This window comes from Drosophila arizonae, chromosome 3, assembly GCF_054131065.1.
Source record: "Drosophila arizonae isolate 15081-1271.41 chromosome 3, UAZ_ARI_1.0, whole genome shotgun sequence".
In the NCBI taxonomy this organism is placed as follows: Eukaryota; Metazoa; Arthropoda; class Insecta; order Diptera; family Drosophilidae; genus Drosophila; species Drosophila arizonae.
In genome coordinates this window covers 30,788,259-30,816,004 of record NC_142923.1, presented here as the reverse complement: position 1 = coordinate 30,816,004, position 27,746 = coordinate 30,788,259, and the positions used below count along the sequence as shown (strand labels likewise).

Here is a 27,746-nt window from a genome sequence, read left to right as displayed (position 1 = left end):
TTGGCTTACCAATCCACGCTGTGAGTAGAGGCACAGCAAGATCAACAAGGCGATCAAAACAAAAACACCTCCAACGGGTTAAGCCAAAAAGAAGATCAATCACAAATAAACAAAAACTACAACAACCGCAACAAAATGCTGTCAGGAAAGGCTATTGATATGCTAAAAAAGCAATCAGACCTGTATGACAGAACTATAAAGGCCATAGCTAATAAGGATGCGTTAGAAGTCGTGGATAAGTTGGCAGAAGAATTCACTGCCAACCACTCTACACTGACTAAAATCTGTACCCCAAACCATATATATTTTACTGAGAAAATATATGATGGATTAATGGAAAAGGTCAGGATCTACAAGGAGGCCCTGATGAAGGTCGAAGCTACCGACCTCGATATAGATACCGACAAACCATCCACTAGCAAGAATTGGCATATGCAAACTGAGGTATCCACGAAACAGCAAACTCAAAAGGAAGTACTGTTTTCACGAAAAGGTTCAACCTCAATGGACTATCTGGTAGAACTTGTGGGTAAAAGAGCTCTAGTGTTAAAGCGGCACATTGAAGAGGTACATGCCAATCTAGAGCTCAGCAACCAGGAGGAAACTCTAAAAAACAAAGAAACACTAGAGTTCCTCTGGAATAAAGTCCAGTCTACGCTTACCGATTTGGAGGTAAAATATGATATACCTTCCCATGAAATCGACGGCATAGACGCATTGGAGCTTAAAGTCCATACATTGTCGAAGAAACTTAACAGGAAATTAAGTTTCTTTCACAGTATGAAAGAAGACGTTCCAGAGATGCCAAAATCGGATCTTCCTCAATTTAATGGAAATCCCAAAGAGTGGCCAACGTTCTTCAACTTGTTCTCCGACATGGTTCACAAAAGGAAGGATATCAGCGACACAAGGAAGCTGAACTACCTGAAATCATGCCTCAAAGGAGATGCCCAAATGGTAGTGAGCCATTTGTTAAGTGGATCAGCTGCTAGCTACAATTCAGCGTGGGAACTTATATGTAAGCGCTATGAAAATAAGCGCAAGATATTCGCAAACGCCGTTAACCAGCTAGTGGACATGGAACTGCTGGAAAACGATGATGAAAGCAGGATCCGCCGATTCTTGGATACAGGAAATGAGAATATTCACATCGTTAAAGAAGTAGCCCAAATTGGTAACGATGCTGATGTACTAATCGCTCAAATTTTGCTAAGAAGGTTCTCAACTGAAGTCCTACAACTTTACGAACAACATGTAAAGAGGGCCAGAGAAATTCAGTCCTTGAAAAATGTACTCGAGTTTATTGATCAACTATACAATTCAATAGACGCAGTACAGATAAGGGACGTCCAGACGCTTGTTGAAGCAAAGAGAACGAGCTACAAAATATGCCGATTTTGCAACCTGGACAACCACGAAATTACCAGGTGTTCAAAATTTAAAGCAGAGCCAGTTAAAAAACGCAAGGAGTTTGTAACTAAAAGTGCTCTATGTTTTAAATGCCTAGGTTCCCATAGCATGAAAGAGTGCCAAAAGGATTGGTCATGCAAGTATTGTACTAAATCACACAACAATCTGCTTCACGAGGATGCGAACGAAAACGAGACCTTCAGTAGCAATTGTCTCAAAGAAAGCAACGGACAAGATACGCTGTTGGCAACTGCGCTTATTCGGATTAAAAACAAGTCCGGAAAATATGAGCAGCTAAGGGCGCTCATCGATGGAGGCTCGCAAAAGACATTGATATCTGAAGAGGCTGCTCAACGACTACAACTGCGCCGAATCAAGCGGAAAGTGGGAGTACAAGGAATTTCACAAAATGTTGAAGTTCTAAAAAACAGCGTTTGCTTGACAATCAAACCAAGGATGACAAGCAAATTCGTCACCAGAACGGAGTCACTTGTTATGGCAAAACTGCAAAGAGCTCTACCGAGCAAGAAAATTGAAATGGACATCAATAAGGACTGGATGGGCTGCAAGCTGGCAGACCCACATTTCAATAAACCCAGCAGAATCGATGTTGTGATTGGCGTTGATTTACTCCTCTCAATAATGTTGGGAAAAGTTAAAAAAGTCAACGGTATGCTGGGGCAAAAAACTGAACTTGGATGGATTATTTCCGGGAACATAGCTAAAGCAGTAAACAACAAGGTGATCAGCGCAACAACGACGATATGCCTGGATAACCTCGAACGCTTCTGGAAGCTTGAAAATAACTCAAGCGGTTCAAAAGAGAACTATAAATGGGATGGCGAAGGCCGGCTAGTAGTCTCCATACCATTTAAAAAAGACTTCGAGTCAGGAAAATCGCGCAAGCACGCTATGACACGATTACTGCATATGGAAAACAAATTCAGAAAGCATCTACAAATATTCACGGAATATAAAGACTTCACTTGGCATGGGAACCGCCACCTGAGCAAAGGACCAAAGTAAGGTTCATCTGGATGTCACATTCTCTGGGCCCTGCAGAATGTTCAAGTACGAACATGAGACCTCAAGGATTGCAAGCATGGACATTTCGTCAAGATTATCAATAATTATCATATCTCTATTTCTCGTGTACACAAGTAAGAGAAGAAACCAGGGACAGGAATTGTCAGCTATTACTTTCTCTGGCCCCCCGCAGAATGTTCATGCACATGCATGAACATAGAAATATGATAAGTATGGGAACATATGAATATACGAAGATACATGCCTCCGACGCACTAAACAACTAGCATAAAATAAACGACACATGTTTCAAGTGTGAACTGTCAAACTGGGCACAAATTATGACCCTGACCCTTAGCGATTGGAATACGTAGGAGGCGAGCGCTGAGCATTACAAACTCAGCGATAGCATAATAATAGCTAATAAACCAATGCGGAGTCTTACAAACTAGGCGATAAGTTAAGAATATGTAATAGACCAATGCTGAGCCTTACACACTCAGCAATAGAAGCACTAGATTTAATGGTTAAAATTATACATGAGTCTGGGTATATAAACCCAGGCTCAGAAGAATAAAGATCAATACGAAACTAAACACCATCAAAGTAAAGTGTATTCGTTCAACATGCAGAGAGTCAAAATAATAGAGCAGAAAGAGAAAAAATCATGTTCTTAAATGCAGAAGAATTGTTAGAATTTAGCCAAATAAAAATCGCAAGTAATGGAAAAAATATACTCTATACAATCAACATACCTTTAATCTCAAATGAAGTTTGTACAACCATGTTAATTAAGCCAATTAAAAGAAAAAATTATATCAATGAAATAAAATTCGAAAATATTGTAAAATGCGAAAATTCAATCTATGCTATAAGAGACTCATGTGAGTCGCATAATGAAAAAACAATTTGTAATAAAAATAAGTTAGTCGATTTAAGAAATGATACTTGTACTCTGCCACTATTAAAAAGCCAACCTCCAAACTGCTGTGCTATCAACAATAAACACGTACCCAATCACGAACAGTTGTTTGTCGGAACAATATTGCTCAACGATTTCAATGGATCAATCAAGTTCGACGAAGAGGAAGTAGAACTCCATGGTACCTTCCTGATACAATTCGAAAACTCCACGATACGCATCGAAGATGACATATACGAATCAAAAGTAATGTCCTTCGCAGAAGCCACCCCACCGCTATTTCAAATCTTGGCGGAAACAAACAAGATTGATGAAGTGCTTTTAATGCAAATGCTCAAGGAAATAAATCTAAACAACACAAGAAAATTAGAAACCCTAAAGAGCAGCAACGATATAAGAGCAACAATATAACTCAATATAACTCTCTCTGGAACTCTACTGATAATTATGGCAGTAGTTGGCTACTTGCTAAAACGGAAGACCCCAGCCACCACAGGCCAAGTCACAACATCCGAAGCAGAAAAGAGAGAAAATGCTCAAGTTTTCTATATTGCGACCGAGGACGTCCGCATCTAAGGCGGAAAGAGTTAACGACAGACCCTACAAAAGGGCATTGCACCCGTCCAATTATATCACGGCTCCAGTGCATGCACTTTTGACACGTGCGCTTTATCAGCAAAATACAACCGCAACCGTGGGAGCCTATCGTCAGCAATAATAATATCAATGCACTTGGCCAAAACATATTCTGCTCAACGTGTGCATTTCCGCCACGAGCGCCGAGTCAGCGCACCGATCAGCACCACCGTGAGAGCCATCGTGTCACAAGACACCTATCAGCAGCAACAGCAGTGACCACGGCGGCAGCGAAGCCAATAGCAGCAGCGGCAGCTTTCATAAAATAGTACTTGTATAATTATTTTTAAGTTTAGTTCTAATAAATGTTTTTTTAATCCAAAAACCGCTTTCGAATATTTAATTTATATAATACTTGAACAAGGCTTGTGCTGCCAAGTACTGTTGGATAAACGTTGCTCAATTTGGTGAACATGTTCACTTGTTCTTTTTTTCGAAGTGAGTCGACTCGCTCACTTTGCTCAGTTGCTCATTCACATTGCTCACTCACATTACTCAGTTGCTCACTGTTCATGAACAGCTCAAAGCTACTGAATTCTTCACACAACCACTAACCAGAGAACACATCGACCGGACAAGTAGTGTAAAGCGTTTTGCACACTTTTTTTCGGGAGTTATCTCCCAGACCCTTCGTATTTGCTCGGCTCCTCCATTTTTGGGTTCGGGCTACGAAAAAATACGAAAGCACAATCATTTCGCTTCATGCGCTCGACCGAGATGGTCAAATATTGAACAAAAGATCCCTATGCGCTGAATGTTTCCTTTGCTCTCTCTCTCTCACGATGCTCTCTGCTCTCTCAAATATGTATATGTATGTATGCATGTGAGCACAAGCAGCAGCTCACGAAAATTGAAATTTCTTCGCTGCGAGAACCCATGCCTTGTGTGAAGAGTACACCGAACTTTTCAAACCGTTTGTCATGCGTTTTCCTTATTATTTGTGGGGAGGGTATGAAAGCGTTGGTGCGCATAATGAAAATGTTTTCGCGACGAGCATGCACACATACCCTGTCCCTTGCTACATGTACTATGAGCATTTGTATGCCTATGTGTGAAGCTCTGGCTGCCTGTAGCAATTTTAAAGCCCAGCATTTGCATTTGTCGATCTTGTGAAGTGCTCACATACATATGTATATATGTATGTATATACATTTGATTGTGTGTACGCATGGGAGGCGCTGCTCACAATTATGGGATACAACTTGTAGAAGCACTTGTATGCCTGTGTGCCTTTACATGTGCGTGTGTTTATGCATGGGAGATGAATATTGGTGTGTGCCTCCCTCAACTTAGAATGGTGTGAACGATTTTGGGTTTTATTTGAAGAGGCGCGCTTACATTTAAGTAGTTGATATATTTCAGGCTTGCCTATCAAAATGATTTTTTCGTTTAATGTAGTACTTGATTAATCCCAGTGGGCGCTTACATTTAAGTAGCTGACTAACTAAAGTAACAAGTGCACTTCCCATTGCTTTTATACGTATTTTTTAATTGCATGATTTTTATGACATCCAACAGATGCACCCTTTAAAATGTGTCCATTTGGCCACTATATGTATGTATGTACATACATATGCTTCTTATTAAAAAGATAAATTTCACCTGTATATGGTCAGGTGCAAGGGATCGAAAATCGCATTCCAATTTGCCCACTGGGATTAATCAAGTACTACATTAAACAAGTAAGAAAGCTCTAGTCGAGACTACTCGACTACGAGATCCCCTGAACCCTTGAAGCAATAGATATTTCAATAATTTTTCGCGTCTTTCAGCTTACACAAGAAACACGCACACACACACGCACGTACGCACACACAGGCATACATACACACACACGCATACAGACACAAACGCATACATACACTCACATACACACACACATACACAAACACATACATACACATACACAAACACATACACACATATACACACACAAGCACCCACGCATAAACACGCATGGGCTGCAGTGTGCACTTACTATGGGAACTTAATTGTTTAATAACTTTTTTTATGGATGTACGATCTTCATGAAACTTTCAGATTATGATTATAACATAAATATGCATGTAATTACCAAAGCACAAATCTCTAGTATTTGAAATACGCTTTTTACAAAAGTGAGGGTGAGGGGGTGAATTTAGAGGTGGGGGGTTAATTTTAACATGTATGTAAGCATACATTAAAAATTTGGAGACTCTAGCAATAAAGATGTAGAAGATATATTTTTATAACTGGTTTTCGATAAGGGTTTTAATCGATAATTAAATATCGGGAGTAGTTATCGATATAAAAAGAAAAACTTGATATGCGCGTGATATACACGGACACAGGAAAAAATTTCAAGTCTCTAGCTCTTATATCTTCTGAAATCGACGCGTTCATACATACGGACGGGCGGACAGACAGACGGACAGGGCCAAATCGGCTCAGCTCATCGCCCTGATCAAGAATATATATACTTCTGCCTGTTACATACTTTTAACAAAACCATTGATTTCCCATTGAAAATGGGTTCAGGGTATAAAAATTTGGAGACACTAGCAATAAAGGTGTAGAAGATCTAATTTTATAACTGCTTTTCGATAAGGTTTTTTTTCGATAAAAAAAGATCGGGATGAGTTATCGATTTTTAATGATAAACTAGATATGCGCACTGTAATTACGAACATTTAAAAAAAAATTGAAGTCTCTAGCTCTTATATATTCTGAAATCGACGCGTTCATACATACGGACAGACGGACGGACGGACAGACGGACAGACAGACGGACAGGGCCAAATCAACTCAGCTCGTCGCCCTGATCAAGAATATATATACTCCTCCTTCTGCCTGTTACATACTTTTAACAAAACCATTATACCCTGATTTCCCATTGAAAATGGGTTCAGGGTATAAAAAAAATGTAAGCGCGCCTCTTCAAATAAAACCCAAAATCGTTCACACCATTCTAAGTTGAGGGAGGCACACGCCAATATTCATCTCCCATGCATAAACACACGCACATGTAAAGGCACACAGGCATACAAGTGCTTCTACAAGTTATATCCCATAATTGTGAGCAGCGCCTCCCATGCGTACACACAATCAAATGTATATACATACATACATACATATGTATGTGAGCACTTCACAAGATCGACAAATGCAAATGCTGGGCTTCAAAATTGCTATAGGCAGAAAGAGCTTCGCACACAGGCATACAAATGCTCATAGTACATGTAGCAAGGGACAGTGTATGTGTGCATGCTCGTCGCGAAAACATTTTCATTATGCGCACCAACGCTTTCATACCCTTCCCACAAATAATAAGGAAAACGCATGACAAACGGTTTGAAGAGTTCGGTATACTCTTCACACAGAAGGGAAGGCATGGGTTCTCGCAGCGAAGAAATTTCAATTTTCGTGAGCTGCTGCTTGTGCTCACATGCATACATACATATACATATTTGAGAGAGCAGAGAGCATCGTTAGAGAGAGAGAGCCAGGGAAACATTCAGCGCAGAGGGATATATTGTTCAACAGTCGACCATCTCGATCGTGCGCATGAAGCGAAATGATTGAGCTTTCGTATTTTTTCGTAGCCCGAACCCAAATACGAAGTGTCTGGGAGATAACTCCCGAAAAAAAGTGTGTAAAACGCTTTACACTACTTGTCCGGTCTATGTGTTCTCTGGTTAGTGGCGATAAAGAACAAGTGAGCAAAAAATAACAAGTGAGTAATAACACTGACCAAACAACACATAGACTAGACATGTAGAGCAACGTTTTTCCACGCCACAAAATCTGTGTAGCAGGTCCCGGCCAACTTCGTATGAAAGATAGCACGACGAAATCAGTGCGCTCTAAGCACGCAAACGATATGGTCATGCATGCGCTTTGCGTTTTTTGTCTTACTCTCCCTCTCTCTCTCTCTCTAACTCTGTCTCTCTCTCTCTCTCTCTCTCTCTCTCTCTCTCTCTCTCTCTCTCTCTCTCTCTCTGTGGGCTCTCAAATCATGAAGCTCAGCAGCGCACAAAAATTGAAATTTCTTCGCGACGGTCCCAGCTCTTTCCTTTTGAGTAAAGAGTATACCGAAATCTTAAAATCGTTTGCGACATTCATGCAAACAAAATGTTAGCGTTTCGATGTATATTTATGTGACCTCTTGCTGCTTGTAGCAAATTTAAAGCCCAGCATTCATTACCCGAGCCTTCCAATACCAAGCCGAGCGAATACGAAGTTGGCCGGACCTGCTAGACAGATGTTGCGGCGTGGAAAAACGTTGCTCTACATGTCTAGTATATGTGTTGTTTGGTCAGTGGTAATAAAGAACAATTCGAGAGGAACATGTTCAGTTGCTCAGTTTAGTGAACAACTCTTTTTTGTTCACTCACTCATGAGCAACCCAACACTACTGCCAAGTGCTTTTAATTGTGCGAACGAGGGAGTGTTAACGGCCTTTCATTATCACTTCACTGTTTTCTACTGTTAAGAATTGTGCCTAAATAAATATAAAATCAAGCTACCTATTGATGAATTATTTTTAATTTTCTTTGACTTAGAATGCTGGTTTTACCAACAATTTTCTCAGTTTGCCATTTACAATTCTTTCTAATTAGAATTAAGACAAACTGATTAAGAATAGATTTTCTATGCTCAAAACAAGGGTGGGTGGGAGAAAACCATTCAGTATCTAAAGAGGATTTTGCTGTAGCGTGCATGCAGTACAGAACAATTTTCTCTTTAATACGTGGAATATATGGTTTCTTTTCGAAAATTGTCTTAAACGTTTCGAAATGCAGCTTTATCAAATTGTAAAAATGGTCAGAATGGGCCTTCAATTTATTATATCTATTTATATAATGAAAATTTTTATTAAGTATCAAATACTCAATCGCAATCAGTTTTTTGTAGTAATTTGTAGAGAAGATACCCAGCAAAATATCGTAATGCATTTTCATTAAAAACATTTTCAATATTTGCAATGGTTGGATCTAAAGGTTCTTGATCTACAGATGAATTTGTGGCACACTGCTAATGAAATACTGATAGGTTAGATCCGCTATCCTTTATTATATTAGCTAACATGAGATCTTCATCTGGAATACAATTTCCAGATATAGAAGCTGATATTAAAATTTTTATTGAAAGCATTTTAGATATAATAGAATTAAATTCAAAAACTGTTGGGTTAGTATTGGTTGCTCCTCGACTTCTAATTAAATAAAATAAATTTTCTAAAGGGTCTTGGTTTAGTTTGGATGTGGCAACAAAGAAAGTATCACTGCTGTCATTCCAAGTATTTTCCGCTAAAGCAATTATAGATGAGATTGTAATAATCATCCCATCAATACAATATACTTTTTGTGGATACTTCAGGTCATGAAAATAATCTCTCATTTCCTGAAGATACATGGACATTATTGTTTTTCCTAAGTGCGCATCTATACGGATTACTTTCAAATAGTACATGACTGTTTAAACAATCGAAAAGGTTATTAATTTTGTCAATAAAGACAGCTGTTGCAAGAGCACTATCCTTACAATCAGTAAACCCGCCAGAATCTACAAGTGTGCGTATCGCAGCAGCTTTACTGTGGCTAAAAAACTTGGGTGGCAAATTTGACTTTCATTTTCTCAAAACAATTTGGACTGACATGTTTTGGAGTCAATTTCGGACATAAGCGCGTCAAATTTTTAGTTTCAATTTAATATAATTTTCTTATTATACTCCATGAAACTGTGCCCTGAGGTGTGGAAATATTATGCTTTAAGAGAATATTTCTTAGCGATTTAACAAGATGTGGTACATCGAATATCGCAAATATTTCTTTATCGTTAACAGAAAAACTAGGATTGTTGATGCCTATGCCCCATCTATCAAAAACTGCCCTATTATTAGATCCCTTATCGCAAACAATGGCTTTGACATTAAGCCCCAATGCTTGTGATAGTCCAATATTCTCTTCCACTTTATTTCTAAGGTCAGTATTTTTTATGCCACGAGCTGAAACCGTATAGCTTAAAACATAGTTCCAGTTCTTAAAGAGACCCCTAACAATAAAAACACAGACTTGCTGTCCTAAAAACTTAGTCCTTTTTATACCATCGTTTTCAAATCGCTGTATCTCGTCTCTGGTTAGTGCTTTTTGCTCTCTTTTTAAACAATTTGCACAAAAAGAAGACCTACCAAAGCACAAAAGATTTTTCAAATCTACTTCCTCGTCACTTTCATTCTGGGCGATTTTATTCTGTTGTTGCTGTTCTGTGGCACATGAGTTAACAAACTCATCTGAATTATTATTGTTATTCTTTTCTTTCTCTAAATTATTCTTTTGGTAACTATAAGGAGTAATTTCCTGAACGAATACACTTGACTTTGTTGGTGTTTAGTTTCGTATTGATCTTTATTCTTCTGAGCCTGGGTTTATATACCCAGACTCATGCATAATTTTAACCCTTAAATCTAGTGCGTATATTGCTGAGTGTGTAAGGCTCAACATTGGTCTATTACATATTCTTATCTTATCGCAGAGTTTGTAAGGCTCCGCGTGGGTCTATTAGCTATTCTTATCCTATCGCTAAGGTTGTAAGGCTCAGCGTTCGTCTCTTACATATCTGACTCTGGGGTTGCAAGGGTTGGTGTCCATTTGTCTATTTATAGAGTCCGTACATGTGATTCTTATCTTTTCCCAGCGCACTACTTGCTAGTCGTTGAGTGCGTCGGAGGCATGTATACGATCTTCGTATATTCATATATTCCTATACTTATCATATTTCTATGTTCATGCATGTGCATGAACATTCTGCGGGGGGCCAGAGAAAGTAATAGCTGACAATTCCTGTCCCTGGTTTCTTCTCTTACTTGTGTACACGAGAAATAGAGATATGATAATTATTGATAATCTTGACGAAATGTCCATGCTTGCAATCCTTGAGGTCTCATGTTCGTACTTGAACATTCTACGGGGCCCAGAGAATGTGACATCCAGATGAACCTTACTTTGGTCCTTTGCTCAGGTGGCGGTTCCCATGCCAAGTGAAGTCTTTATATTCCGTGAATATTTGTAGATGCTTTCTTTGTATTCCATATGCAGTAATCGTGTCATAGCGTGCTTGCGCGATTTTCCTGACTCGAAGTCTTTTTTAAATGGTATGGAGACTACTAGCCGGCCTTCGCCATCCCATTTATAGTTCTCTTTTGAACCGCTTGAGTTATTTTCAAGCTTCCAGAAGCGTTCGAGGTTATCCAGGCATATCGTCGTTGTTGCGCTGATCACCTTGTTGTTTACTGCTCTAGCTATGTTCCCGGAAACAATCCATCCAAGTTCAGTTTTTTGCCCCAGCATACCGTTGACTTTTTTAACTTTTCCCAACATTATTGAGGGGAGTAAATCAACGCCAATCACAACATCGATTCTGCTGTCCATTTCAATTTTCTTGCTCGGTAGAGCTCTTTGCAGTTTTGCCATAACAAGTGCCTCCGTTCTGGTGACGAATTTGCTTGTCATCCTTGGTTTGATTGTCAAGCAAACGCTGTTTTTTAGAACTTCAACATTTTGTGAAATTCCTTGTACTCCCACTTTCCGCTTGATTCGGCGCAGTTGTAGTCGTTGAGCGGCCTCTTCAGATATCAATGTCTTTTGCGAGCCTCCATCGATGAGGGCCCTTAGCTGCTCATATTTTCCGGACTTGTTTTTAATCCGAATAAGTGCAGTTGCCAACAGCGTATCTTCTACTGAAGGTCTCGTTTTCGTTCGCATCCTCGTGAAGCAGATTGTTGTGTGATTTGGTACAATACTTGCATGACCAATCCTTTTGGCACTCTTTCATGCTATGGGAACCTAGGCATTTAAAACATAGAGCACTTTTAGTTACAAACTCCTTGGGTTTTTTAACTGGCTCTGCTTTAAATTTTGAACACCTGGTAATTTCGTGGTTGTCCAGGTTGCAAAATCGGCATATTTTGTAGCTCGTTCTCTTTGCTTCAACAAGCGTCTGGACGTCCCTTATCTGTCCTGCGTCTATTGAATTGTATAGTTGATCAATAAACTCGAGTATATTTTTCAAGGACTGAATTTCTCTGGCCCTCTTTACATGTTGCTCGTAAAGTTGTAGGACTTCAGTTGAGAACCTTCTTAGCAAAATTTGAGCGATTAGTACATCAGCATCGTTACCAATTTGGGCTACTTCTTTAACGATGTGAATATTCTCATTTGCTGTATCCAAGAATCGGCGGATCCTGCTTTCATCATCGTTTTCCAGCAGTTCCATGTCCACTAGCTGGTTAACGGCGTTTGCGAATATCTTGCGCTTATTTTCATAGCGCTTACATATAAGTTCCCACGCCGAATTGTAGCTAGCAGCTGATCCACTTAACAAATGGCTCACTACCATTTGGGCATCTCCTTTGAGACATGATTTCAGGTAGTTCAGCTTCCTTGTGTCGCTGATATCCTTCCTTTTGTGAGCCATGTCGGAGAACAAGTTGAAGAACGTTGGCCACTCTTTGGGACTTCCATTAAATTGAGGAAGATCCGATTTTGGCATCTCTGGAACGTCTTCTTTCATACTGTGAAAGACACTTAATTTCCTGTTATGCGTCTATGCCGTCGATTTCATGGGAAGGTATATCATATTTTACCTCCAAATCGGTAAGCGTAGACTGGACTTTATTCCAGAGGAACTCTAGTGTTTCTTTGCTTTCTAAAGTTTCCTCCTGGTTGCTGAGCTCTAGATTGGCATGCACCTCTTCAATGTGCCGCTTTAACACTAGAGCTCTTTTACCCACAAGTTCTACCAGATAGTCCATTGAGGTTGAACCACTTCGTGAAAACAGTACTTCCTTTTGAGTTTGCTGTTTCGTGGATACCTCAGTTTGCATATGCCAATTCTTGCTAGTGGATGGTTTGTCGGTATCTATATCGAGGTCGGTAGCTTCGACCTTCATCAGGGCCTCCTTGTAGATCCTGACCTTTTCCATTAATCCATCATATATTTTCTCAGTAAAATATATATGGTTTGGGGTACAGATTTTAGTCAGTGTAGAGTGGTTGGCAGTGAATTCTTCTGCCAACTTATCCACGACTTCTAACGCATCCTTATTAGCTATGGCCTTTATAGTTCTGTCATACAGGTCTGATTGCTTTTTTAGCATATCAATAGCCTTTCCTGACAGCATTTTGTTGCGGTTGTTGTAGTTTTTGTTTATTTGTGATTGATCTTCTTTTTGGCTTAACCCGTTGGAGGTGTTTTTGTTTTGATCGCCTTGTTGATCTTGCTGTGCCTCTACTCACAGCGTGGATTGGTAAGCCAAAGAAGAAACCACTTTTTTTAATTCAATATACAACTGTCACAACATTTGGTATTTGGTAGACTTGTGCTCCGGCTCGAAGGACCATGAACGAATACACTTTACTTTGATGGTGTTTAGTTTCGTATTGATCTTTATTCTTCTGAGCCTGGGTTTATATACCCAGACTCATGCATAATTTCAACCCTTAAATCTAGTGCGTATATTGCTGAGTGTGTAAGGCTCAACATTGGTCTATTACATATTCTTATCTTATCGCAGAGTTTGTAAGGCTCCGCGTGGGTCTATTAGCTATTCTTATCCTATCGCTGAGGTTGTAAGGCTCAGCGTTCGTCTCTTACATATCTGACTCTGGGGTTGCAAGGGTTGGTGTCCATTTGTCTATTTATAGAGTCCGTACATGTGATCCTTATCCTTTCCCAGCGCACTACTTGCTAGTCTTTGAGTGCGTCGGAGGCATGTATACGATCTTCGTATATTCATATGTTCCCATACTTATCATATTTCTATGTTCATGCATGTGCATGAACATTTCCTCTTCCTGAATGTCTATTGAATAATATTAAATTTTAAAGTCACTAACACTGATTGAAAGAAAACTTGAATTGCACAAACGTAAGGTTGGGACTGCATTGAGTCTTAAAGTACGCTTAATAATATATTTTCGTTCGAAATGCTTGCTACATATTTTACCCTTTTTTCGATCGAAATTATTGGGTAAATTGCATGCTTCGATCCACTTATTTGCATAAACTTCATTTGACGGAAACGAAAATAATCTAACCGGGAAGTTTATAGAACTTTTTCTATAACTCGCACCACATGTTTCAATTATACAATTCGCGCCATTTCCTCGTGATTTTATTTTACTCATATTTTTCACACCAACAGTTGATTTCTTAACAACACTTGTTTGAGCCATAGTTTTGAAAAAAAAAACTTATATAAATTTTGGCACAATTCTTCCCTCTGCAGATTTAATCCAAAATCGTTCGCACAATTAAGAGCCCGTGGCAAGCACAAGCCAGGGTTCACGTATTATGCAATCCACAGGCAGCAAGAGCTTCGCACACAGGCACATATGTACATGCATATGTATATGCTCATACATGTAGCATGGGACGGACGATTAACGAAATGATAGAAACATGCATGTAGAAATGGACTCACATATTTACAGTCGCTTGCTACATGTGTGGGCTTTTGTGTGCGTGCGTTGCGAAACTCAATTCTTTCTCAGTATTTTCTTCAATCGTCAGTTACCGTCCCGTTTACATGTATAAGCCATTATGTGTGAGTGTGGAATATTGTAAGTGTGTATGTTCATAATACCACTAACCAGAGAACACATAGACTAGACATCTAGAACAAATTTTTTCACCGACGAAAAAATGCGCTGAGGAGACTATACAACTTCGTATTTGCTCGGGTCAGTCTCTTGAGGCTCAAGCAGTGAAAATAATGCACGTCAAAATCAGTGTGCTGCAAGCGCTCAAACGAAATGGTGCTATTCTTATATGAAGCTCGGCTATGCGCTATTTGTCCTACTCTCTCTCTCACTCTATCTCTCTCAATGGTCTCTCAAATGTGTCCTCTGGTTAGTGATAATACGTAATGTGCCTGCCACGGGATAATTGTCTCTGGATTTAGTAGTTTGTGAAATTTGATTGTTTTGAATCATTGGGTGACTGTCAAATGGGCTTTTATGACTCAATCAGAATTGTTTGGCAATAATGAGAACAGCTTTAGTAAACATATGTATAATATGACATGCGTATTTCATATATTGCAAAGCATTTAATACTTATAGGGTTTCACGTTAATTTATAAAATGATGGTATTCTTGCATATACACACATTTTTAAAACTGATTAGCTATAATTATATATAAATGTACTTATGGATATACATACATATGTATGAATGTATGTATGTTCATACATAGTATATTTGTGTGAAGTGGTTATGACAGTCCTTAAGACTGACCAAATGCAAATGCTAAGTTGAGGTAGGCCCACGCCAATGCTCATGTCCCATGCATACACACATGCACATACACACAATCAAATGTATATATGCACATATGTATGTATGTGAGCACTTCCCAAGACCGACCAAATGCAAAAACAAGAGTAACGCACACAGGCATACAAATGCTCATAGTACATGTAGCAAGGGAGAGTGTGTGTGCATGCCCGTCGCAAAATCATATTTTTATGAGCACCAACGATTTCATACCCTTCTTAGAAATAATCATGAAAACGCTAACATTTTGTATAAACGTGGCGAACGCTTTATAAATTTCGGTATACCCTTCACTCATAAAGAACGAGCTGAGATCGTCGCGAACAATTTTCAATTTTTGTGCGCTGCTGCTATTCGAGAGACCATTGAGAGAGAGCATAAAGAGAGGGAGAGAGGGAGAGAGTGAGTAAGAGAAAAAGAGCGCATAGCCGTGCTTCATTTGGTAATGCGAGCATTTCGTGGCAGCAGTCGCAGCACACTGATTTTGTCGTGCCTTATTTTCATTGCTTGAGCCTCAGAAGACCGAGCCGACCAAATACGATGTTGTCCGGTCTCTTCAGCGCATTTTTTCGGTGTTGAAAAAGTTTGTTCTACATGTCTAGTCTATGTGTTCCCTGGTTAGTGCTAGTATCAATAACTTTTTCGATAATTATCACCGGCCGATAATTATCACGATTATAATTTAATTTAATTGTTTAATTTACCCTAATTAACTTTATTAAATTTTCTCCATTTTTCGTTTATTTGCTTAACAAGACAATTTCTTTTTCAATTTGTTCTACGTTTCCTTGCTCTTGTCAACTGCATTACTCTGTTCTTTGAGTGACACTCTGCCTCTGTATCAGAAATTTCCGCCAGCTAACTTCTAGTTAGCTCTCATGTCTGATCGTTCGGGTCGGGCGCAACTTAGCGTATCAACTTCGCGTTTGATTAAACGCAGCGCCTCTGCATCACCCGTTCCGTCCGGGAAACCGCAGACAACCACCACTGTTAAGTGTAGTCCAGTCGTCACTCGATCCAATCTCAAGTCCGCTATCAAAAATGTCACTGTTCGATTTCATCGCGGCTGCGGATAGGCTTATTAAATCTGAAGCCCGCATTGACGGTCCCGGAGATTCTAACGCCACCCGGGCGGCTCAGCTCCGGGCCTTCGAGATCCGCCGAGATCGGGTCAGGGCCTTGTGAGATGATGCTGAGCAGCAATATAAGGTCTGTGTCAGAGCGTTGAACCAAGCGGCGAGCAGTGGCGAAGTTGAAGCCATGGAGGCCAAATTCGACAACTGCTACACTGTGTATGAGCGGTGTACGACGCACCTGGGGGTGCAAATCGACGCACTTTCCGCATCGAGTACACCGTCCGCTCCTATGTCCGCTACTTTCGCCTCGTCTGGAGGCTATCGCCTTCCACCCGTTGATACGGAAGTGTTCCACGGCGACTACTTGCGGTGGCCAACATTCCGCGACCTTTTTACTGCGATTTATATTCAGAATCCGCGCTTGACTCCGGTGGAAAAGTTATTCCACCTCAATTCAAAGACAGCAGGCGATGCAAATGCCTTAGTCGCAGAGTATCTTTGCATCGGCTTGAGGCTCCTTGTGTGATCGGTTTGAGAATAAGCGGCTGTTAGTCAACAGTCAGCTTAAAATCCTGCTCAACCTCTCCAAAGTCACCAAGAAATCAGGCTCAGCTCTCAGAGAGTTGCATGGCACCATTCATAGATGCGTCACTGCAATCAAGCATGATCAAATCTCTACGGAGAATTGGGACTGTATCCTTGTGTTCGTGTGCACATCCGAATCGCCAGATCACACTCGATCTCTCTGGGAGCATTCACTGACACAAAAAACAGAAATTCCAGCCTAGCAGGACGTTAGTCACTTTCTTAGCGAGCGTGCTCTTGCTCTCGAGGCTATGGAAGGTGACCGTTCTGCACCAACAGTTCCAATCTCAGTTCCGAGATGTGCGAACACTGCCCCTCCCAAACTAGTCAACTCCTTCACAACGCAATTGAATTTGTGCGATCTGTGCTCAAAACAGAACCATCCAATCCGATTTTGCCCTCGGTTTCTCCAGCTGTCTATCCATGAACGAGAGGCATACATCAAAGCAAACGTCGAAACGTATCTGGCTGCCAACACGCGAGGTGTCCTCCTCGGCACGGCGGTGATCAACATATGCCATTCCAGAGCAATCTATCCCGCCCGTGCTTTAGTCGACTCAGGATCCGAAGCGACTATCATTTCTGAGCGACTATACCGCAAAATCAAGTTGCCCTTCAAATCCGTGCAGACTCAAGTTTCCAGCTTGAATCAAGCAGTTACAGCTCATGCACAAAAGCTATGCAGCTTTGACATTGGTTCTCCTTCGAAGCCAAGACTACGAATCGAAGCTTCTGCTCTCGTCCTTCCAAAACTTGCCGGTAAGCTCCCTTCATCTCCAATTCCACAACTCTTGTTGAACCAGCTTCCGAACATTCAGCTAGCTGATCCCGAGTTCTACAAGAGTTCAGCAATTGATGTCCTTATAGGTGCGGATATCCTTCCGACTATTATTCAGGGAGGTTACCATCCGAATATCTGTGGATCTCTTCTAGGTCTAGAGACTGTTTTCGGTTGGGTACTGACTGGCCCACTTTCACGAACTTCACCGGAAATGGTCTCCTCCTTCATAACTCAAGTCTCCGTTCCGTTGTCCTCTCCTGTAACTCTTCCATCCCGAGTTCCCGACAACACCACTACAAAAGTGAGGGTCGGTTTCAATGAGAGCCTGAATGATATTCTTCATTCAGGCCCACCATTCCAACCCGATCCTCGTCCTCATTGTGCTGTCGAACTAACCTGCATGTTATGTTCTAACGAGCAAGCAATACAACCTCCAACTCATTCCAAATAAAGACGCCGTCATTAGAAAGCAGCAAGCCACGCGGTACCAATTCCTTCCAGTGCCGCGTGTGCCCAGGAGCCCACGGACTCCGAAACTGCCAGCGTTTTCTGGGCCTTTCAGAGGAGAAACGGATGCGTGCGGTGCTTATACATAAGTACTGCACGAATTGCTTGGCTCACGAGCACTCCGGGCAATCCTGCCGCAACAAGGGACGTTACAAAACGTGTGGCCAGGCCGCGCCCCGCGGAGGTCTTCGTCCCCCCTCCACTGATCACTTGCCTCTTCTGGCATATATATACGTACGTATATGTATACATATACACACACATCATACACACACACACACACACACACACACACGCACGTACGCATTAACACGCACTGCAGTGGTGGCTTACTAAGGGAACTTAATTGTTCAATAACTTTTCTTGTGGATGTAGTTTCTTCATGAAACTTTGCCAAACCACAAGTCTCTAGTATTTGAAATACGCAAATACGCCGTAGATTTTGACAAAAACCGAAATAAGTATACGTAATAAATTTGGAGACTCTAGCTTTAAAGATGTAGGAGATATAAATTTATTACTGGTTATCGATAAGGTTTTTAATCGATAACAAAATAAAGGGTAAGTTTATCGATATTTAAAGCAAAACTCCATATGCGCGTGCTATACACGGACCTAGGAAAAAAATTTCAAGTCTCTAGCTCTTATATCTTCTGAAATCGACGCGTTCAAACATACGGACAGACGGACAGACAGACAGGGCTAAATCAACTCAGCTCGTCGCCCTGATCAAGAATATATATACTTTATAGGGCCTGCCACGCCTCCTTCTGCCTGTTACATACATTTAACAAAACCATCATACCCTGATTTCCCATTGAAAATGGGTTCAGGGTATAAAAATGTACTGGTATCCAAATATGTAGTTCTTCACTACCCCAACCTTGACAAAGAATTTCATCTGACGATAAATCTAAAGTGAAAATATTTTCAGATCATCAACCATTAACTTATTTACTTAGAAATCATATCTGGAAGAATACAATTATGAGTTCCTTTATAAGCCAGGAACAAACAACATTGTTGTCGACGCATGATCTAAAATCAACCGAATAAATTCCACATATACACAACACAGCTTAGAAAGAATATCTCATTCCCCGTATCGAAGTCAACATCAACGCTTTTAAAAATCAAATATTCATCCACAAATCACAGAACATAGACTATAAGCTCAGTCACCCGTTCCCAACGTTCCAGAAACATATAATTACATAGCCCAATTAGAGGTTTACTTGCGAAACATCTGAATTAGAAGCAACCCTTCAAACTCTTAATAGGGCACATCGTAATGCTCATGAAAATAAAGTGCAACTGACCGGAAAATCTGACTTCCCCAAAATGAAGGATAAGATTGCACAACTCATACAACAACTCCTATACCTCAATATCTTGGACATATAATACACATAGATATTTTCTATACAGAACAAGTAAGAAAGCCCTAGTCGAGACTGCTCGAGGGATTTGGTATCCCCTGAACCCTTCGAAGAATTGATATTTTACAATAATTCTTTGTTTTTCTGCTTACACAAGAAACACACACACACTCACACACAGAAAAACATAGGGATGCAAGCATACACACCCATTGGCAGCAGTGTGGGCTTACTATGGAAATTTAATTGTTTAATAATTTTTCTTGTTGATAAACTATGCACATGAAACTTTCGGGTCGTTATTATAACATTAAAGTGCGTGTATATGCCAAAGCCAAGCCTCTAGCACCAACCAGAGAACACATAGACCGGACGAGTAGTGTAAAGCGTTTTGCACACTTTTTTTCGGTACACACTTCGTATTTGCTCGGCTCCTCACTTTTTGGGTTCGTGCTACGAAAAAATACGAAAGCACAATCATTTCGCTTCATGCGCTCGGCCGAGATGGTCGACTGTTGAACAAAAGATCTCTCTGCGCTGAATGTTTCCCTTGCTCTCTCATGAAGGTCTCTGCTCTCTCAAATTTTTGTAAAAAGGGTCAATTTGACCTGTTTACGTATTCATCTTTTTAAAAAGGTGTCAAATTGACCTGCATATGTATGCACAAGTTCAAGGGTTCAAAAAACACATCCCATTTTGCCCACTGGGATTAATCAGGTACCACATTTTTAAAAAACATTCATTCTTATTGGCAAACCAACGATCATTGAATGAAATCTGGTACTTAAACACAAGCGCGCCTTTTCAATTAAAACCCAAAATCGTTCACATCATTCTAAGTTGAGGGAGGCACACGCCAATGTTCATCTGCCAGGCATACACACACGCACATGTAAAGGCACACAGGCATACAAGTGCTTCTACAAGTTATATCCCATAATTGTGAGCAGCGCCTCCCATGCGTACACATAATCAAATGTATATACATACATACAAAAAGAGAGTTGTCAGTGAGAGTTAACAGACTTGTTTACTTTTGTGCTCTGCAATTATTCTTGGTTTCTTAGTTAAATATTCTTATTAAATTTCACATAATTGCGGTTCGGTTGTATACAGCAAATATCTATATATTCCTGTGCAAGGTTTGATCCGTTGTTAACTGTGTTTTTAATAATTTGCTTTTTTAATTTGTGAAGTTTTATGTGCAGCGTAGGTTCACTAGTTTCATTATTTGCATTTTTATACCCTGAACCCATTTTCAATGGGAAATCAGGGTATACTGGCTGTGATGAAATGTATGTAACAGGCAGAAGGAGGCGTGGCAGACCCCACAAAGTATATATATTCTTGATCAGGGCGACGAGCTGAGTCGATTTGGCCCTGTCCGTCTTTCTGTCCGTCCGTCCGTCCGTCTGTCCGTCTGTCCGTATGTATGAACGCGTCGATCTCAGAAGATATAAGAGCTAGAGACTTGAAAATTTTTTTCCTAGGTCCGTGTATATCACGCGTATATCAAGTTTTTCTTTATATATCGATAACTACTCCCGATATTTTTTATCGATTAAAAACCTTATTGAAAGCTAGTTATTTAATTATATCTCCTACATCTTTAGAGCTAAAGCTTCCAAATTTTAAATGTAGACTTATATGTATTTTATATAATTTCGGTTTTTATCAAAATTTACCCCCCACCCTTATATCCACCCCCTCACCCTCACCTTTGTAAAAGGAGTATTTCAAGTACTAGAGACGTGTGCTTTAGAAAGTACATAAATTTTCATTATATGATTACGCCCTAAAAGTTTCATTAATTTTGTACGTCTAGAAATTAAAATATTCAACAATTAAATTCTTATAATGTTGCCCACACTACAGCGCAGCCCAAGCGCAGTCTCTGCTTACTGCGCAGTTAGCAGAGCGCGTTCTAATACGTGCGTGTGTATGTGTCGAAAAGAAGTGCAGACTGATTAGAATATCAGATTAGAGGGTTTAGGGTATCTCCTAGTCGAGCAGTCTCGACTAGAGACTTGTTGCTTTAGTGTTTCTATTTGTTGGCGCTCTCCCCAGCTCACTCTTTCTAAGTTTGTTAGTGTGAGTGTCTGCATAATTTGCTCTCATTATCTACTGTTGTTGTATTTGCCTCTCTTGAATCTTTAATTTTTGTGCTGTGCAAGTATACTCTCTCGCTGTGGACTTTTGATCCGCTCTGTAACGGCTGTTTTTGTTGTTGACTCGCTCTCTCAACATATATTTTCGTTGCGCTCTGTAACGGCTGTTTTGTTGTTGGCCTCGCTCACAACACATTTATACCTCTCTTGGTTTTTACATTTCTGTTTACATTCAGTAATTTTGTGATCTATCCCAATTGCCAATATGAGTTGCTGCAAAAAAGCTTGCACTTTCAAGCAGACAGTTGATTCTGCACAAGCGCAGTTTATAAGTTGCTGGCCGTGTGATAACATGATGCATACTAAGTGTGCAGGTCTTATTGGGCGTGAATATAAGATTATGTCTACTACTAAAGCTGGTAGTGGAGGCGTACGCTGGTCTTGTCCGATTTGCTTGGAAAAACAGATAAACTTTTCTAAAATGTATAGTGCTGTGAGAGCTCAATTTTTGAAACTGAAGAAGATTTCTATGCAGTTGACCAGTGACATGGCTGCTGCTGAAGATATATTAAATCAGTATGGCTTTGAAAGTCCTCTCTCTCAATTGGAGACTCCTTTGTTGTCGGTAACTCCTTCTTTAATAGTACCGTTACCTAATTCGCTTGCTCCTCCCTCACCTTGCACTTCTGTTCTGTCGTCGGCTCCCAATTCTCTAGATCCTCCTTCACCTTGTCCCATATCTGTTTCTCCTATTGAGGCTTCTATTAAAACTCAAGCCCCTGTCGCAAATTTGGTTACTACTTCTATTGTTGCTCCAACAAAGAGTGACAATAAGTCAGCCACTCCGGGCATCACCTTATCTGTCGTCTCTCCTCGAAAGAAAATATTTTTATCTAGGCTTTCATCTGATACGACATGTGAGGCAGTATCTGCTTTTATTGCAAGCAAGACTTCGGCTAATGTTTTTATATCGAAGTTTAGTTTCGCAACTTCGCGAGAAATTGCATCTTTCAAAATTAGTGTGCCGGTAGAATATTTTAAAACTTTATGTGATCCTAATTTCTGGCCACCTCATGTAGTTGTTCATGAGTTCAAACCTAAAAATCGTAACAGATCGACTCCTATTTCAGTAAATTTACCGTCGGTGCAATCTTCATCTAACATTGTGCCAAATAACTAAATAATTTTCAATCTTCTTCTCAGCTGTCTCTGATCTATCAAAATGTACGCGGATTAAATTCTAAACTTAAAAATCTATTCTTGCACAGTTTCAGTGTACAACATGATATTATTGCATTCACCGAAACCTGGCTAAGTAATAATATTCATAATAGTGAAATCCTTTCAGGTAATTTCACTACATATAGACTCGATCGTTCGGTTCGTAGAGGGGGTGGGGTGTTATTTGCTGTTAAATCTATAATCCTCTCTGAATCGTTTCCCTTTTCGTCCCTTCATGATGCGGAGATTATAGGGGTTAAATTAACTCTCCAATCGTGCTCATTATTTATCACATGTTCTTATATACCTCCCTCTTCTGATGTACAAGTTTATGCTCATATTAATTGTATTAAAGAAATTTATGAGCATGTAAATAATAGAGACTTGCTTCTTGTGTTGGGTGACTTTAATATTCCGAACACTTCTTGGTCATCAATTTGTAATTCAAATTACTTTATTCCGACAATTGATCACTATCTTTTTGATGAATTGTTTAACCTGTCTATGTTTCAGATGAACTCTATTTCAAACCATCTTAATCGCACTCTTGATCTTGTGTTTGTTAATCATGATTCGCTCATAAATGTCGCGAGATCAACTCCTTTCTCCTTACCTGAGGATATATATCACCCCACTTTAGAGGTTTTATTAACTGTCGATAATCCTCCTTCTACTACTCCAATGCCTTCTAAACTTAGTCGCTGTTATCGTAAATGCAATTTCGTTTTGCTTAACGAATTAATTAATTCAACAGACTGGTCTATTTTATATGAGTCGGTTGATATTAATTTGGCAGCATCGTTTTTTTATTCTACCTTAAACTCTATTCTGGATGTTTGTGTCCCTCTCTGCCGTAATTCGTCAGTTTCGAATAAGCCACCATGGTTTACCAAGACTCTTTCGAGCTTGAGAAACATTAAAACTAAATGTTTTAAAAATTATAAAGAGTCTGGTTCTAGTGTTGACAGGTCCAAATATTCCATTGCCAAGTCAAACTTCAATCTTTTAAATTCTAGCTGTTATGAGAATTATCTCATACGTTGAGAACGTCAGTTTGCTCGAGATCCCAAACAATTTTACTCTTTTGTAAACTTGAAGCGTAAATCTTCGTGTCTGCCGTCCTCATTTGTCCTTGGGGGTGAAAAAACTTGCAATGACCAGGATTCCTCTGATCTATTTGCTGATTTTTTCCAATCCACTTATTCTTCTGCTGATCTCTACAGCAACTCATATCCATATTCACTTCCTGAATATGGATCTATAAATACTCCTAAAGTTTCTGCAGCCTCGCTGGCTGCAGTTATTAGGACATTGAAATCATCTTTCTCTCCCGGTGCCGATAATATTCCTAGTTGTGTGATTAAAGAGAGCAGTGTTTCTCTTCAGTCACAATTACTAAAATTGTTTAACTTGTCCTTGGATACTTCTGTGCTCCCTTCAATCTGGAAAGAATCTTTCATTATTCCCTTATATAAACAAGTAAGACAATTCTAGTCGAGAGTGCTCGACTAGATACTACCCTGAACCCAACAAATAAAAATGCTCATTTAGTATGGCTGAAATTTCAATTTCGATATATTTAAAAATATAAATAAAATACCAAACTCATTTAATAAAATATAAAAATATTTTGAAACAATTAAAAAAAACTAACATCAGTTGCATCGATCGGGATTCGAACCGCGACTTCTCGATCGAGCGTCATGCAGCTAACACACTAGGCCACCTCACTCCTGCTAGTGGCGCTGGCAAAACTCAAATAGATTCACTGCTGCAGCGCCATCTACCAAAACTAAACGAAACTAACTGCTGATGTGATTTTAAGAATCTGCTAGAATAACCGAACTATTAAAAACGCACATAAAGTATAGTTTAAATTTCAATTTCGGTGTATTTAAAAATATAAATTAAATAGAAAACTCATTTATGAAAATATAAAAATATTTTGAAACAATTAAAAAAAAATTAACATCAGCTGCATCGACCGGGACTCGAACCGCGACTTCTCGATCGAGCGTCATGCAGCTAACACACTAGGCCACCTCACTCCTGCTAGTGGCGCTGGCAAAACTCAAATAGATTCACTGCTGCTGCGCCATCTACCAAATCTAAACGAAACTAACAGCTGATGTGATTCAACGAATGTTTTTGTTGTAGCTGCTGCACGTGCGTTTGTTAATTGGCCAAATATTTGATTATTTTTTATTAATTTTTGACTGAACGGAATTTAATGAAACTTTCAGCATATGATCTACATATTATATTGAATATTTGAGAAATTAAAAAAAAAAAAGAAAAATCATTCACAATTACCTATAGTGGCATCTGATTTGAACTTGAATGTTTTTACTCGATAAAAACATAACGGGATGATTTATCGAATTTTAAAAGCAAACTCGACGTCCGCGCTGTATAAACGGTCATTTAAAAAAAAAAATTCAAGCCTCTAGCTCTTATATCTTCGGAAATCGACGCGTTCAAACATACGGACAGACGGACAGACGGACGGACGGACAGACGGACAGACGGACAGACAGACAGACGGACAGGGCCAAATCGACTCAGCTCGTCGCCCTGATCAAGAATATATATACTTTGTGGGGTCTGCCACGCCTCCTTCTGCCTGTTACATACATTTCAACAAAACCATTATACCCTGATTTCCCATTTTCAATGGGTTCAGGGTATAAAAAGGTGGAAGATCTGATATTTCCAATTATAGAGGCATCGGGAAATTATCTGCTATTCCGAAGTTATTTGAGAAAATCATAACATCGGCCTTGCAGCATTTTTGCAAATCGATTTTTCAACCATCTCAACATGGTTTTGTTCAAAATCGATCAACGTCCTCTAATTTACTTGAGTTTACTTCGCTTGTTAATGATGGTTTCTCTAAAGAAATGCAAACTGATGTTATTTACACTGACTTCAGTAAAGCATTTGACTCAGTACATCATCACTTACTAATTCTTAAGCTTGAACGCTTAGGATTTTCACCTAGACTTGTGTCTTGGATTTCATCCTATTTAATGGGTAGAACTCAAAGAGTCTTGCTGAGAACAGCTATGTCTAAACTTATCTTTGTTTCGTCTGGTGTACCTCAGGGTAGCCATTTGGGTCCATAGCTTTTTTCCCTTTTTATAAATGCCCTTCCTAGTTGTATCTCGTATTCTACTATATTTATGTATGCTGATAATGTAAAACTTTGCCTTCCATATTCCAGTGCAAATGGACGTCATCACCTTCAAGATGACCTAAATGCATTTCAACTTTGGTGTGTGGCAAACCAGCTGGACTTAAACTGCTCAAAGTGTATGACAATGACCTTCAGTCGTACCATTCCTCTAATTGTTGATTACAAAATTAGCAATATTTCCTTAAAACGCATCTTTACAGTCAAAGATCTTGGTGTGTTTTTTGACTGTAAACTTAACATTAATCTTCATATTTCTACCATCATTAATGAGGCCAAAAGTGTGCTTGGCTTTATTAAACGTGGGTCTAAGGAATTTAAAGATCCTTTTACTACCAAGCGCTTATTCACTTCGCTTGTGCGTCCTATCTTAGAGTATTGCTCTGTTGTATGGTCTCCACAGCATAAACTGTATCAGGATCGTATCGAATCGGTTCAAAAACAGTTTCTTCTCTTTGCCTTAAGAGACCTTAGATGGGACAGTAATGTACGATTACCGTCTTATCATAGTAGGCTCCAGCTTGTTGATCTTCCATCGCTAACCAATCGCAAAACAATTTTAGGAATTGTTTTTCTGCATAAATTGATTAGTGGTGATATTGATTCGTCCTCTTTGTTGGGTCGTCTAAATTTTTCGGTTCCGTCCCGAGCAACTAGACATTATCGTCCGCTTCATTTACCTGTGTGTACTAGGGATTATTCCTTGCACAGTGCGTTTCATGTTCTTTGTGTTGATTTTAATAAATATTATCACGTTTTTTCCTTAGAGCTCTCTCTTTCTAAAATAAAAAGTTTACTTCTAGCTTATCTTAGGGAAATCATTCACAATGCCCAGGCATAATCATTGAATTATTTTAATTATTATGTTAGATATAGTTAATAAATCTACATTTAATATTTTTTTTTTAATTTTCTTACTAACACTTTCTTTTTATAGCTTCATTAGTATCACTGACCATATTTGGCTGTGAGACGTGGGCATAGCTGGCCAGACTGGCAAATAAAATACCCCCATCGGGTCTGTGTACTATTAGGCTGTGTACTTTTAGGCTTTTTTTAATTTAATTGACTCCCGTTATTGTCAATAGCTTTAAGAAATAAATAAATAAATAAATAAATAAATGTATATACATACATACATATGTATGTGAGCACTTCACAAGATCGACAAATGCAAATGCTGGGATTTAAAATTGCTATAGGCATACAGTGTGTGTGTGCATGCTCGTCGCGAAAACATTTTCATTATGCGCACCAACGCTTTCATACCCTTCCCACAAATAATAACAAAAACGCATGGCAAACGGTTTGAAAAGTTCGGTATACTTTTCACACGAAGAAATTTCAATTTTTGTGAGCTGCTGCTTGTGCTCACATGCATACTTACATATATGTACATGTTTGAGAGAGCAGTGAGCATCATGAGAGAGAGAGAGCAAGGGAAACATTCAGCGCAGAGAGATATTTTGTTCAACAGTCGACCATCTCGGCCGAGCGCATGAAGCGAAATGATTGTACTTTCTTTTTTTTTCGTAGCCCGAACCCAAAAAGTGAGGAGCCGAGCAAATACAAAGTTCTGGGAGAT

The 27,746-nt window shown here is 39.5% G+C and overlaps 1 pseudogene; it reads left to right on the top strand.

The window, feature by feature from the left end:
- Positions 1 to 333: 333 nt before the first annotated feature.
- Positions 334 to 3,949, top strand: LOC149270052 (uncharacterized; annotated as a pseudogene).
- The last annotated feature ends 23,797 nt before the right edge of the window (positions 3,950 to 27,746 follow it).